Below are 14,439 nucleotides of genomic sequence, written 5' to 3'. Positions count from 1 at the left end.
CAGATCTATAAAGAGGAAAATACAGGAAGAGTTGATAATGATACCGAGTTCACAACAGGATCTTAGAAATATGGTGATAGATGGCAAAACTTGATCAAGGACAATACAGTGGTGAATAGTATAATCCACCATCAGCAGGAGAATCAAGTATGGAAGGACAACCTCATTCTAATGCATTCCACTGATTGACTTAACTATAAAAGAAAGTTAGCCTAGGTTGCTGTGGGCGTCTTCAAGGAGGAGGTATGAATGTGGTGGTCTGTAGGGTACTGATGGGTACATAGGAGCACCAACATTCTACGAGCTTGAAATGGCCAGTACTGGTGCTCAGCAAATCCAATGGAAGGAGAGAGAGAGAGAGAGAGAGAGAGAGAGAGAGAGAGAGAGAGAGAGAGAGAGAAGAAAGAAGAAAGAAAGAAAGAAAGAAAGAAAGAAAGAAAGAAAGAAAGAAAGAAAGAAAGAAAGAAAGAAAGAAAGAAAGAAAGAAAGAGGGAGGGAGGGAGGGAGGGAGGAAGGAAGAAAAGAAAAGAAAAAAGAACCAGGAGAAAAGTCCAGGAACGGTAAGAATTAATAAGTTGCTTCTAATTCCAAAATTCAATAGCTCACAGTGAGGCTGAGCCTCGCCCAAGTGAAGCTGCTTTTTTAACTTTTTAACACAATTTCTCCTTTGGATCTCATGTCTACAAAGATATGACAGAGTAAGAGAGGGAAGGAATGAAATGGTAAGCAAACCAGATATTTAGATGTAAATAGGAAACCCACACTTGTTCTGCATTCAAGAAGTACAGGATTTGACAACCATTATCCGGAAAACAGCCTTCACTGGCCGCAGATTTCTTCTCTCCTCTGCCCATTTCCGGCGACAGAGCCATCATGAAGAAGGATGTTCAAAGACATCACATCTATAACCTTTGCCAAAGGCACACACAATCTTTGGAAGGAAGACTTTTATTTTCCCTGTCACCTTTAATGCTGGATACACCAGCTGAAAGCTGAATTCCAAGTATAAGGTCACTGCTCGGAGACTTCCTAAAGACACAGAGCTTGAAAAGAAATCCTTTCTGAATGTCACCCTCATTTCAGTTCACATTTTCCTGATCTAGCCCAGATGTACTAATTGGCCTTGCTCTCAACAGAAAACAACAACAAAAAAAAAAAAAAAAAAAAAAAAGACATTATTTGCCAACATCACCCGTAGAGGCAGCCATGCCGGTAATGAGTCCAGGTCTCTGTTCAGGGTAATTAATTGAGATACACACAGGAAATGTCTAAAGCACAATTTCTTTGTCTAAAAATTTATGAATAGCCATGTTCTTTCTCTGGAAAAGAATCCTGTGTATTTTGTCCTGCTCAAGGATTAGAAAGAACCATTTAGAGATCCAAAGCGAGAGAGTCAGAGAAGGCGAATTTACATCTTTCTCCATCCTTTGAGAATTCAGTAGTTTCATTCTTCTATAATTTACATTGCACAGCACTCCTTACCCTACACATAGCAAGTCCGAGTCTCTCAAGCTGACCACATCCATCTGATAGAACAGTCTTATTTTCCCTGAGCAGAATTTTAAGGGAAAATTGCAAATTAGCTAAGTGCACCTGAGGATTTCACCAAAATCAGAGGCTTTGGCGACAGCAGGCCTCCATCCTTGCACAGAAACTGACTAAAATTAAGTAGCTTCAACCTCCTTTAGGATCTTTCCATGCAGTGTCCCAGTCCTGTGCATTTTTCCACACTCCGGTGCTACCCACTGTGCAGCACCACCTGGAAGTTCATTAGAAATGGAAATTCACTGGCCCCACCCCACATCATCCAATCAGAATCTCCAGGAAAAAAGCCCAGCAGTCAGTATTCACAAACTGCCCCCCACTCCCAGTGATTCATACACTACAGTAGGGTTTGAAAATCCTGCTCTATGTCTAACTCAGATAGATAGAAAATCCTATCTATCTGCCTAACTCTGGTTAGCATTCGATTTGTACCCTCTACCCGATCTTTCATTATCTTTGGAATCTGACATGGAGAGTGAAAACAGAAACATTGGTCTTCATCTTCGGTATGTTAACCATAATTGGTACAATTATTTTTCCCTTGGCCAGGATTATATTATACGGACCCAGTTGCTCTGGGACCTGCCAGAAAGAGTCGACCCATAGTGGATGAATAAACTCCATTGACACATTTGGTTATTAGTCAGTGACTTATCCCTGATTTGTTTTGCTTCAGAGGATCTCTGAAAACTGCCTGATTTATTCCTTTGTTCTCTGGAGTTCAGTTATTTTGCCATTCTGATTTTATCTCCTCCCCAAAGGGCAGCAAAAGGAGTCTCAGGTTAAAACCAAAGTGAGAGTAAAGGGTGAAAATGGTCAATCCCCTTCCCAAACACGTTTTATCCCACAGGTCCTCTGGCTAGAGCCACTTACCTAACATTAGAGTGCAAAGTGACACCTCTCCCAGTAAGTGACAGAAGCTTAGCATTCTTCAATCACCATGCAAAGCTAGATCCCCTCTGCCTAAAGAAAGCAGCTTTAAATGGCAGCCCCACTGAGCAACATCATAGGCTGATAATAGCTCTGTTAGATGCTATGTAAAGCATCTTGACTAAACTCTTCATTACCATTTGAAAACATCAGATGCTTTAGAATTGCTTCAGGTCTTTTAAAATCTCATCTTCTACTCCTGGCAGGACTAAGAAATTCAGTAAGCCAGAATCTGAGCCTCAGCCCTGAGATTCAAAATCGCTACGCCATGTAATAGTATTTCACATCTCTCTTTAGACCACCCAAAGCTGAATGGTCTAATTGTTCATGCTCAATTTATTTGTGCTCCTTGGTTGCAGTTCACATGGACAGCATGGAAAAAGCATTCCAATTAGCAACTGGTAGTTACAGTAATTGAGGAATCAGCCTCAAGGTTAAGGTATTGATTCATTCTGATAATATTATATATGCTGTGAAATTCTCTGATAGTTCAACCGACACGGAGAACTATTGAGGTAATAGCACATGCTTAATAATATTTCACACGACACAACAGATTTGAAAATGCATTTCAAAACATGCACTTTTCAGTTTCACCGTGAATTAGCATACAGGAAATCCACGGATGCTGTTATCAGCTCAGAATTTCAGCTTGGAGTTAGAGATATTTTCCTATCAATAACTTTAAAGTTAATAAAGCCTGCCTTTTTCATCAAAACTGAACCTAAAATATAGCCACTCATTTCAGGGTACAGGTCTGAAATGCCAGGGTCACCTTTGAGCGTCACAGAAAAACACATAAATGAATGAAAACCATGAGCTGTCTCTAGGTACTCAGCACTGAAAATTGACTTTGGCTAACAGAGTAGGCTTAGCCTATGGCAGCTTCTTTTGTTTGTCCCTAAATCAGTGAGGATGCTAACCCCTGAAACCACTGGGCAGGAATGCTGCAAAGGGCTCAGTCTTAGAGGAAAAGCAGCTGAGAATATGCTAGAAGTCTCTATGTTGATCAGGTTCACATCCTGCACACCTGGGAGTCCATCTCAGATAAGGCACAGGGACTCAAGGGAGCAAACCTGAATGCAGTCTGGTGTGTGTTGCGTCAAGTCCAAACTGCTCAGTTCTCATTCAAGATCTCTGATTTTGGTCTCTGCACCTGACTTCCACTATTCTGCAGCAGGCAACCTGATTCCGCCCCTCTCCTAGGGACAACCTGTGTCTGCCTGTGTGCCAGCAGAGTTGGTTCACAGACTTAGACTTTATCTGAAGAACATCACTCTCTATAGATTTTCTTTTCCTTGGAAGTCAAGCTCTGTCCATCTCCTTCTCCAGGAATATTTCCTACAATCCCAGGTCTTGTTCCTTTCCTTCTCTCTCTGCTTCACCACTAGTGAGCTAACCCACTAGGTATGTGGCAGGTCCCACACAGTCACCTTGCTGTCCTCCGCAGAAGGCACCCGGTGAATGTCTACTCTTGAAAATGTGTACATTTTGCTTCTATTTTTGGTTCTTGGTTTTGAAATTGCATATCATTCAGAGGTTTTGCTGCTTCACTCACCATTTTGTAGGTGACCACATTTGATCTCACTAATATTGCTTCAAAATAAGAATATGGAAAGAGGAGGAAGGACACAAGACAGGTGGTGTGTGTGAGGTGGTCCTCCTGGACCTCAGCAATGTGCCTGGATAGGAGGAGAGCCCAGCTGTCTGAGTCAGTACAAACTTAATAAATTAGGAGATGGTAATAAATCAGCAGTGTTTGGGGAACTCCAACAAACGTCCTGAATGCAATCTATGCCTAGCCAACAAGAGCAGGGCATCACTCACACAAATGCAAGTTTAAAATGTCAGTGATTTGGATAAAGTCCAGCACTGATTGTGCACTAATTCAACAAATACATACAGAGCATCTATTCTGTGCCAGGAGCTGCTCCAGCTGCAGGTGGGGAGCAGCTTCAAGCAGACACTGCCTGCCCACGTGAGCCATGCGTGTTAGTACCAAGATGAATACACAACTGGGGTGGCACAAGGGCACAGTCTGTTCTCTGCCTCTGCAATTCAGGTTTGGAGACGGTTTCTGCAGGATAAGTAGGAGTTTGCCAAGAGGTAACAGCACGCACAGAAGCATGATATTTTAAAATTCCGTGACTTATTTAGGAAAATACAAACAGAGGTTTAAAGGTTGGAGCAGAGGCTGCAATGATCAGGACACTTTTCATAGAAAGTCTTAAATTCCCACTAAACCAGAACACTCGTAATCATAGTGAGGGATCAAATACAGATTTACTGTAGCTTTTTCTTCAACTTTGGATGAAAGCTCCAAATGAACTTTAAAAATAATCTTTTTCAATGTCCATTTTGGCTTCAGAAGCATCCGATAGTAGATTATACACACGAAAAGAGCACAGAGGATTCCTAACTCCTCTTTTCTCTGGGTCACACCCTCAGGCCTACTTGAGAGTCCTGCACACAGTGATACAGCTGATGCCAAATTATCTAAAAATAGGCACAATCAATGCATAGTAAAGAAGAAAAAGGAAGGATCAAATGCATCAGCAGACCACACCCATCATACTGGGATGGAGAAATCTTGGGGAGCCTCTAGCTGCAGAAGTTGCTCCCTACATTTCTGCAGGCTGCTATCAGTACCTCTTTATGTTCTTGATAAAACACATCAGTTATCCCATTAAATTCATGTGCACAATGGTTATTAAAATGGTGCACCATTCCAATAGCTTTGTTTATGGTAGTGTGCAGGGTAAATATTTTACTTTCTGATGAGTGCTTGGGTTTTATTAGCCAGCACTAAAACCGGGGCAGAGTGACTGGAGATACGAATCGAGATATTTACCAGCGCAAGGAGATGATACGCAGATGCTAATGGAAGCTCTGGGGGTAGTTTTCCAGGCTGTTGAATGTAATTTCTCACATCCCAAAATGGCTGTAAATGGAAACACCCTGAAAAGAATTCTCTAATGGGTATGTGTATGCAGCAGGGGATCATTGGAAAGTCAATGTGCTATGCAAAGCGGATATTCACTCATTCATTCATTTGGTATGGCATAAGCTTAGGACATGGGATAGAACATGGAAACTTTTTGACCCTCTTTCTGCCCATTTTGTCTCCTTGACCCCAAACTTCATCTCTGACAAGGTAGCTTCTCTTCAAAGACGGAGGCTAAAACTCCCATTTACCTCCTCAGTATCTTCCCAAACCTCCCAGTGACTCATGTTTCCTCCTGCAGAATTACATACACACATCTGTTGGAGTAATTAGCATATTATTAACTCTTTGCTTACCTCCTTTTTATAGTTCAGTAATTTGTAACTGTTTAAGGGCAAACAGCATGCTTTATGCTTCCTTGTATTTAATTCAAAGTCCTTTTCAAATGTGCCTTGCATTACACACACACAAATCACCATCTGTTAATCTATCATCTATCATGCCACCACTGAATTTTCTAATTCCAAATTCCAAATTCTAGCACCGAGTTAATTTTTTTGCATAGAAGAGAACTTAACCTAACCAAATTTCAGTTGTTGAACCCGCTAAAGTTAAGGCTAATGATCTGGTCCTATCAGTACCTAGATTAGACCTCTGAGACGTGTGTCTGTATTTGTATGTTTACTCATACTTATTACTCCTGGAATAAACACCACTGCTTCCACCCAGTGCCCATAGTTTCAGTCTTCTTTAGAAAACTTCCTCTCTCTGAAAGTGGAAGCTCTTGGAATAAAGGTTACAGCCCTCATCTCTAAGAAGAGTGGAGACTATGCTGGATCCATTCCTTGCCTAGATACTCTTTATTGCACACACCACTTTGTCTCTTGGAATAATTTGACACAAATACCTAGGCCATAATCGCCAAAGGAAAGAACATGGTAATTAATAACACAACTCTAACAAAATTAATCATTCCCCTTTCTGAGTTCACTTCGAGCAAAGTGCACAGCACTTAACATAACAGACTATACCCTGCCCCAGCCTTCACGTAGTAATACACCCCAACAACTCTCTACTGAAAGAGCAATTAGTTGAATTGTATATTGCAAGCCAAGCAAATCTTTCCATGATTAAAGAACTTGTTTCATGTTACCTCTTTCTTTTGCATGCCAAAGATTAGAAAACACAAATTCCAGTGCCTTAATTATCTATATTACAAATTGCTGATAGCTTACTGATGTGCCTGCTCATGTAAGAAGCCGACAATAAGGAATCGGGAGACGAGTGCCTTCTTACAAAGACCCACCATCTGTATGTTTAATGCAAGAAAAATAAGATGATACGGTTTTGAAAATGGACTGATGGGATGCTTGGACTTAATTTGGGGCTTGGAAACAGAGAAAATGTCAAATCATCTCTAACAAAGGTCGCCTAAAAGAGCAAGCCCCGTGGAATTGCCTGCATCCTGGCTTTCTCAAAAGGGAGAACCCTTCATCTTTGTGAGCTGGCTCCAGGAAAAAATAAACAGAAGAAGAAGAAGAAAAATAGTGGATCAAAGCAGTGGAGTGCTCTGTGATAGAAATGTACTCCCAGACTGAAATGTGTAGCCATCGATGTCACTTGGTTTTACGTTTGCACATACCAAGCCAGAAGGGCAGGAAAACCAGTCCTCACGGCAGACCGAGCGAGTTGAAGAAAGGTGTCCAGACTTTTTCTTTGGCTGCAGTCCCCTTGGTTTGAAAAGCCCTTATCTGTAATACCAAGCAAGCCACCCAGTTCCTTCTCCCTGCCACCTGGAAGCCGGAGTGGTTTTGGGTATGCCACCACCTGTAGGTATGCTCCATCCTCCCTGCTCACCATCTCACAGATCCTTCCTACTGCTGTCTTTGTGGTTTTCTTGTTTTACTCCCTTGTTCCTCTGCTCCCTTACGTACTTCTAACTAGTTTTTTTTTTTTGCTCCTATCATACTACCTTATCAATAGCATCTAAATGATATGTTAATTGAAGTTTTAGTTGAATAATATAATCATTTAACCACAATCTTAAAATTATAAGGTCTTTTTCTTTCTGTTATTATTAAAGTCATGCCTAATAGTCCACATGGTAAACACTTTGCATTTTTTTTTTTTTTTTTTTTTTTTTTTTTTTGCCACAGTTAACATAAGAGAGTTTGCAAAATTTTTGGTACACAGAGTCGGGAGAATGAAAGAACAGTTGCAGAATGGTTTTATTTTGACCACAGAGAAGAGATGCGAATGACTCCATTCATCTCTGGAAAGCAAACATTTGCCATGGATGATGAAGAACTAATGTCAGGGGCCAGATATTATGACACCTTTTAAATGACTCAGTTTGCTCCTGCTAATTGTACAGAGAAGCAAAGCGAAATCCAGAGATAAGTTAAATAATTTGCATAAGAATACTTCTAGCTAATGTGTGAGCCAAGTTTCAAATTCAGGTGTTGATAAATGTCTATATAAGAGGAATTCAGTAGGAAAGAGGTAAGGGCAAGAAAAAGGGACCAAAGAGAACCTATGCTCCACCCACATACATTCCCACAAATTCTCCAAGAACATTTGAAATTCTAGGATAAAAATTCCAATCCATTTGCCCAAAACATTGTTCTCATTAAAATGCAAATGTCAGCAAGAGTGGAAAGATTAACTATCAGCTCTTTGTCAATGTCAAATTCATGACAGTTACCTTTGAATCTCTTTCTGAAATCTGACTTTGATGGGAAAAAAAAAAAAAAAAATGAAACTCCAGTGTGTCAGAAGAAACCAGGACCCTGTGTAAAGAACTTCAGGCTTGAGTGGGAGCTACATTGGTATTTTGGTCCTGGTACTTACCTCATTCATAGATGTTCCCTAAAAAAGTGACTATAACTTAAGAAAACTGAAATTTAAAAAATAGAATTATAGAAACATAAAGATTGAAAACACCTCTGCCTTAACTCGGTGTATTTGTTAGCACTAATCGCCACCTTCTAAGAGATGTTTATGCCATATGTTTAATGCTGCCTACATGGCCAGCTTCACAATGGTTTATTTTTGATCCCTTTGTATATCCTGTATTTCTTAAGGGTTATTAACAGGGAAGCTTTGTGCCTTCGGATATAGTTTATAACAATTCAAGAGCAACCAAATTCATGCTAGGGGAGTTTTAAGGAGCACCAACTCCAAACCAGGTACCAACCAAGGATCATGGAGAAGGTCCAAAATTCTTAACAAACAAAAAAGAAACACAGAGAGGACACAAGGAAAGGAAGGGGAGAAAAAGAAAAAGGGAAGGAGCAAAGGAAAAGTTAATCTCTAAAACACTTTCACTCTAGAGATTAGCTTTTTCAACCTTATTTCCTGAGACTTTATTTAATACTATATACATAGTGGAATATAATATAAAGCTGCTCCTCCGCCCTTTCTGCTGCAGTCATTTCCCCGCCTCCTAACTACTTGTCAATCTGTGAACATCCTAGCTAGCTATTGGTTCATCAGTCAGCTTGCAAGTATCCTTCTCCTTATTGGTCCCCTTAACCCACGGAATTTGACTGCTTAAGGATAGCTCCCCGCCATTCTCTCTCTCTCTTCTCCTCTCCTCACTTTCATGCTTCTCTCTTTCGTCCTTGCTTTCATGCTCCTCCATTTCTTTCTCCTGCACACGCGCCCTTTCTCTTTTCCTCTCATTTTCTCTCTGGCGTGCAGGGAGACACTCTGTTTGCTTAATAAACTCCCTTATGTGAATTCCCCTGTCCGCGTGGTTTTCTGCGTTCTTACACATAACCCATGCAAGGAAAAAAAAAAATACAGAAAGTTAACACTAGATTTACACTTTTGTTGTTGGCAGCTTCAATCTTTCTGTACTGTCATCAACATAAAGATATAACCAAAAGGTGCTCACCAATACCTCTAGTAGTTGGGTTTTGTCTTTGTAAAACCTCCAGTACTCAAAATTGATTTCCAATTTGACTACTAACTGCAAAGAACAATAGTAAACCAAATAAATAAATAACATAATGAAAGGTAATGAATGTCAGTGATGATGATGATGATGATGATGATGATGATAATGGCTGCTAATGCAAGATACAACTGATACCATGTGATGTTACAATTTCCATGTTTGCATCATTTGCCTACTTGACTTTAAATTCATTGCACAATTTCGTGTTCGGATACACACATAATCTATGATTTTGATACATTCAGTTTATTATTACCCAAAGGAAATAAAATTATCAGTTCTTTTAATTTCCATGTGTTCTTTCTACACTTTGGCTTTCAAGAGAGGCAAATACTGCCTCCTTAGAGATATAGCCTCTTCCTACTGTTACAGGAAGGCCTCCCCTGAATGGCAATGTTCTCCTGCTGAGAATCCCTCCTTTACAAAAACTATGAGGATTATGATAGAAGTTTCTTCCTTCCTCCAAGGACAGCTGGCAAAAGCCACATTGCTCTAACAGATGAGAACCTCAGAGAAGAAAATCATGCTCAACACTGCTTGGGTCAAGGTTTGTTGACTCGTGTGGGGGAATAGTCTTATGGAACTTAATGTCTTGACATGTAAGAAAAAAGGAACATTACCGTCCATTAAATAGTTTTGGAAAACAAATTTAAAAGTCATCTTTACTATATGTTCAATTATTGTTTTTGTTTTCCTTTTCTAAAAGATGTATGCAAATATCATGTAAGAAAATACCCCAAAATACCTTAGAACTTTCTCTGCGTCTGCACTCTATAATGGTATACATGATTGTTATCTAATATATCATGCTTAATATCAATTATTGAACTTAAGACCCTAGAGAAGTTCATGAACTAGTGACATCAAATGACTGAAAGGAGGAAAAAGTTAAATAAATATATTTTTATGGTAAACATGCACTTCGGGCCCATCACCTGTCTTCAGAGTATAAAGGTGAAGTTTATTGAGAGGGAATCCATGCACTTGAGAATCTTAAATCCATATACAGTCCCATAAGTCAGAACATAGGTGGGATTTTGAGTTAATCAGGGCATGATCAAGAACACTTGAAGAAATTGGAAAAGCATCTCTTTCTTAAGGTACATATAATAAATCTGGGAAAATCCACCCAGTAGAGGGAGCTGTAGGCTTAAGAGTTCTACTACCACAATATGCAAATGGGGCAAATCTTAAAATTGCATGTATTGTAATATCCCTAGGAGACACGTGGCACAGCCAGGGGAGTATCAAGTATGTGCAAGTATCAAATACATATCTTTCTACATATTTATCTATTTATAAGATAAATATAATCACCATTATATAATCACCATTATAATCGCCATTACAAAATTTAGACTTCTGATTGGGATTTGGATATGGAAAATAAATAAACGAAACATTGTATTTAATTCTAGGAACTGATATTGGTGGGAAAGTGAAGAAACCATTAAGGAATATTTGGTGTACTTTTCCAACTCTTGACAAATTCTGAAGTTCCATAGCCAGTGCAAAATTTATTAGAATAACTCAGTTTTCTTGGTCCTTGTGGAATTGTTAGCAAGCTCTCATTGCACTTGGAAAGTTCTGACATGCTCTATTGTGTGGTTCCTGGATGGAGTGGAGTAGACTGGTAGCTAATATGCACATCCATTTCCAACAATCTGGTACTAGCAAGTGCTCTGTAGGTTGTTTTGCACATGATCTAAATGCAGGACATGGGATTCAAGACTCTTAATAAATGAGACAAAAGAGACTTACCCAGAGAAGTGATTGGCAAGATATTTGAAGTGAGTTCTGGAAGATGATTTTTAGTGGAATACATTAATTAGTTGTAACAAGCATCTGTCTTCTGATCCACACACAAAGGAGTCATTAATCCTAATTCAATAAAGATACAGAAAAACAGAGCATTGAGTACAGCTCATAGGAAAGTCATCAGTAGTTAAGTAAAGTTGGGGAAATGTCCTTTTCTTCTCACATCCAGAACAGCACAGGGAGTGGCAGCCAGGAGAACCTCAGAGTCCAGTGTGTCCAGGGTTGGACAATTTGACACCCACTTATTGGAGGGTCTTGAGATGCAGTAAGGTATAAGACCAAGAGGTGTCACCACAGAGACCAACCAAGAAAGTAAGTGGACCATTGCAATGGTTCCCAGGGAGATTATGTAAGGGTCCAGCAATCTTCCACTGCAGGAGAGAATTTTAAAGACCTGGTAATTTCAGTGGTGATAGTTCAGAGCCAAATAGATTCCAATCACCCTCTGTGTTATTATTCATACTTAAAAAAAATTCTCCTCAGGCTACATCTAACAAAAATAAAATGCAAAAGAATGATATATTAGTTTTTGCAGGTCCAAGGGTTGCCTTTGCCAGTGAAGACATATTGCCAGTTTACTCTGTAAACTTTCCACAGGGGAAGTAGTTATTTCGTAATATTTTCAGTGGGCTCTTCATAAGAGAATAGCAAAAATGTGAGGTTTTGCAATGACCTTTTCATTTGCCTTTAAGAGATTTCTTGAATTGACCAAATAATGAAATAGGGAACTTGATATTGAATTCAACGTCACTGCTTTCACAGAGTATGATATCCACCCTGCTCTTGCTCCAAATGCAACAACAGAATTCATTACAACCATTTTAATAAATAGCCAGCATTTGGCAATGAAAATTTATATTACCTTAAACCTTCAATCTATTAAATATGTGAAGTATAGTAACTTCACATAAGGGCTGAAATAATTTTAGAGCTAATATAGATTTTAGAAAATATATAGGTAATGCAACCATTTGTAGATGAAAAAATAGAGTAAGGGATATTATTCAACTTCCTAAAATGACTCAGCAGAGCCAGAAATACAATTTAATCTCTTGATTTCAAGTCCTCGAATTTTTAAGGTTAAAGTAAGTTTTAATTTAAGAAATTGCTGTATCAATAATTCTACATTTTTTGATTACATGGTTTTTAAATGCTTTCACACATTAAAATCTTTAAGGATTGAATGTAAACAAGACAAAGCAATCACAAACAAAAACATTGGGCTTTTACAAACCCAATCATTTTTTCACAGAGTATGGTAATCATGGCTCAGCCTACCAGACCACTGAATAGAATCCCAGATGGAATCAAATTAAACAAATAGCACACATGATACAATGCACATGCTTTGCTTTCTCTGCATTGGCCCAGTGATTGAGTGAAGCTAGATAAGCAGTTGGTCTATTCAGACTGAAAATAGCTGTCCTTGACTCAGAGGAAGAAAAATGAAGTCCCTTGGAAGGGAAGGCAGCAAAAAATGTAAAGTTATGTCATATTTGCAGAGGGCAAAGTCAAAGAGCACTTGGATTTCCAGTGTCATAAGAACAGTGTGATGGGAGAGAAGGATAAAGATGCCCTAGTACATATGGAGAGTTTCCTCTCTGTAATTGTGGTCAGGTTAAAAACATCTTTCCTTCTTTGTTTTATTTTGTTTATTTGTTTGTTTGTTTGTTTGTTTTTGTTGTTTGTTTTTACTTTCTTCTCTCTTTTCTTCCCCTAATTCATTTAATGCCAAATTTTGGAAAGGTCGTTCACATTACTTCTGTGATATGAGCCCTAAACAATTGTAATCCCCAAACAGGATGCAGCTTAACTATTATATACATTGCATTTTTTCATGTATTTATCAATTTCAATATGTGGGAGATTGGCTAAACATAGACTGTGATCCTTGATGGGGACAAAGATGTGATAACTGTTTTTCGTCTCTTGAAGTTAGAACTTCAACTAGGAAGATGTTCTTCTAAACATGTATTGGTAATGTGAGCGACTGGTACAAGAAAGATGACACAGGTGGAACCAAAATTGAAATAAATATCATCTGTAATTTAAAAGAGTAGGAAAAATAATAAGCAAATTAAAATTGTTGAAGTGTTTTTAAAGAACATGATAAATTGAGTGAAAGAAAGCCATGGTAATCATGGCTGCAGACCAAAACACAGGAAAAAACTCACAGTCCAGATTTTTCTGCCTCAGATATGATGATCTTAGAGAAAATTATAGATCGCAGGGGAAGTCTTCAGGTTCTTGACTGAGAGTTTTCTTTTAGAGCAACAAACTGGTTAGACCTTTCTCATATTCATGTTTTCACTCATTAAACATTTTACTCCTGGGATGAAGGATCTGGCTACCCCAGAGTTTGAGTGAGCTTGTGCATCACTGTGGCCAAAATACCTGACGAGTACCATTCAGAAGAGGGACAATTTATTTCGGCTCATGGTTTCAGTGGCTCAGTACATGCTTGACTGAATACGTAGCTCTGGGTCCAAGATGAAGTAGAACATCATGGCCAAGGGTGTGGTGGAGGAAAGCAGCCCAGGACATGGCAACCAGGAAGAGCAAGCACTGTTCATCAGGGACAGAACATAAGCCCCAAAGGCACACCCCCTCCCAGGGACCTGCCTTGCTCAGCCACACCTTACCTGTTTCCAGATACCGCCCAATTAATCTGTATCAGTAGATTACCATCAGATTAAAGAAGAAATAACCAGGTCAGTTTCAAGATGGTGAAATAGAGAAGGTCACTTTTCTGTCTGTTCTGTGGCATGAAACCAAGAAATCAGACAGGCAGATTCTCAGCAAGGTGGGTGAACAAAAAAAAAAAAAAGAAAGAAAGAAAGAAAGAAAGAAAAGAGGAGGATGACTTTACTGGAATTTAATGCCAGAAAATCAAAACAGACTGGGGACTCAGGTAGTTGCATCTCATAAAATAAAGAGGAAATCCCCAGCACCACAACTTCTGACATAGCCAGAGACACTACCCAGAGTGGTCCCTCCATGAGCAAAGTGGAAGGATAAGGGAATTAAAGGAGGACTGAGGGGTGTCTGGATATGGAGAGATTAGAGAGCAAAGGCACTGCCCAACTAAACTGAAAGGCCTATTGCACAGTATCCTTGTACAGGAAAGAAACCCCATCTCTCCTGGTGGCATGAGGAGGACAGAGGAAGGAACCATTTTGCAACTGTGGTGTGGTGGCTGGCAGCTGAGGGATCCTTTTCTTGGCAAACTCAAGACTGGCAA

This window comes from Sciurus carolinensis, chromosome 5 (assembly GCF_902686445.1).
Source record: "Sciurus carolinensis chromosome 5, mSciCar1.2, whole genome shotgun sequence".
In the NCBI taxonomy this organism is placed as follows: Eukaryota; Metazoa; Chordata; class Mammalia; order Rodentia; family Sciuridae; genus Sciurus; species Sciurus carolinensis.
The sequence above is the reverse complement of the archived record's forward strand: the minus strand, read 5'-3'. Positions refer to the sequence as shown.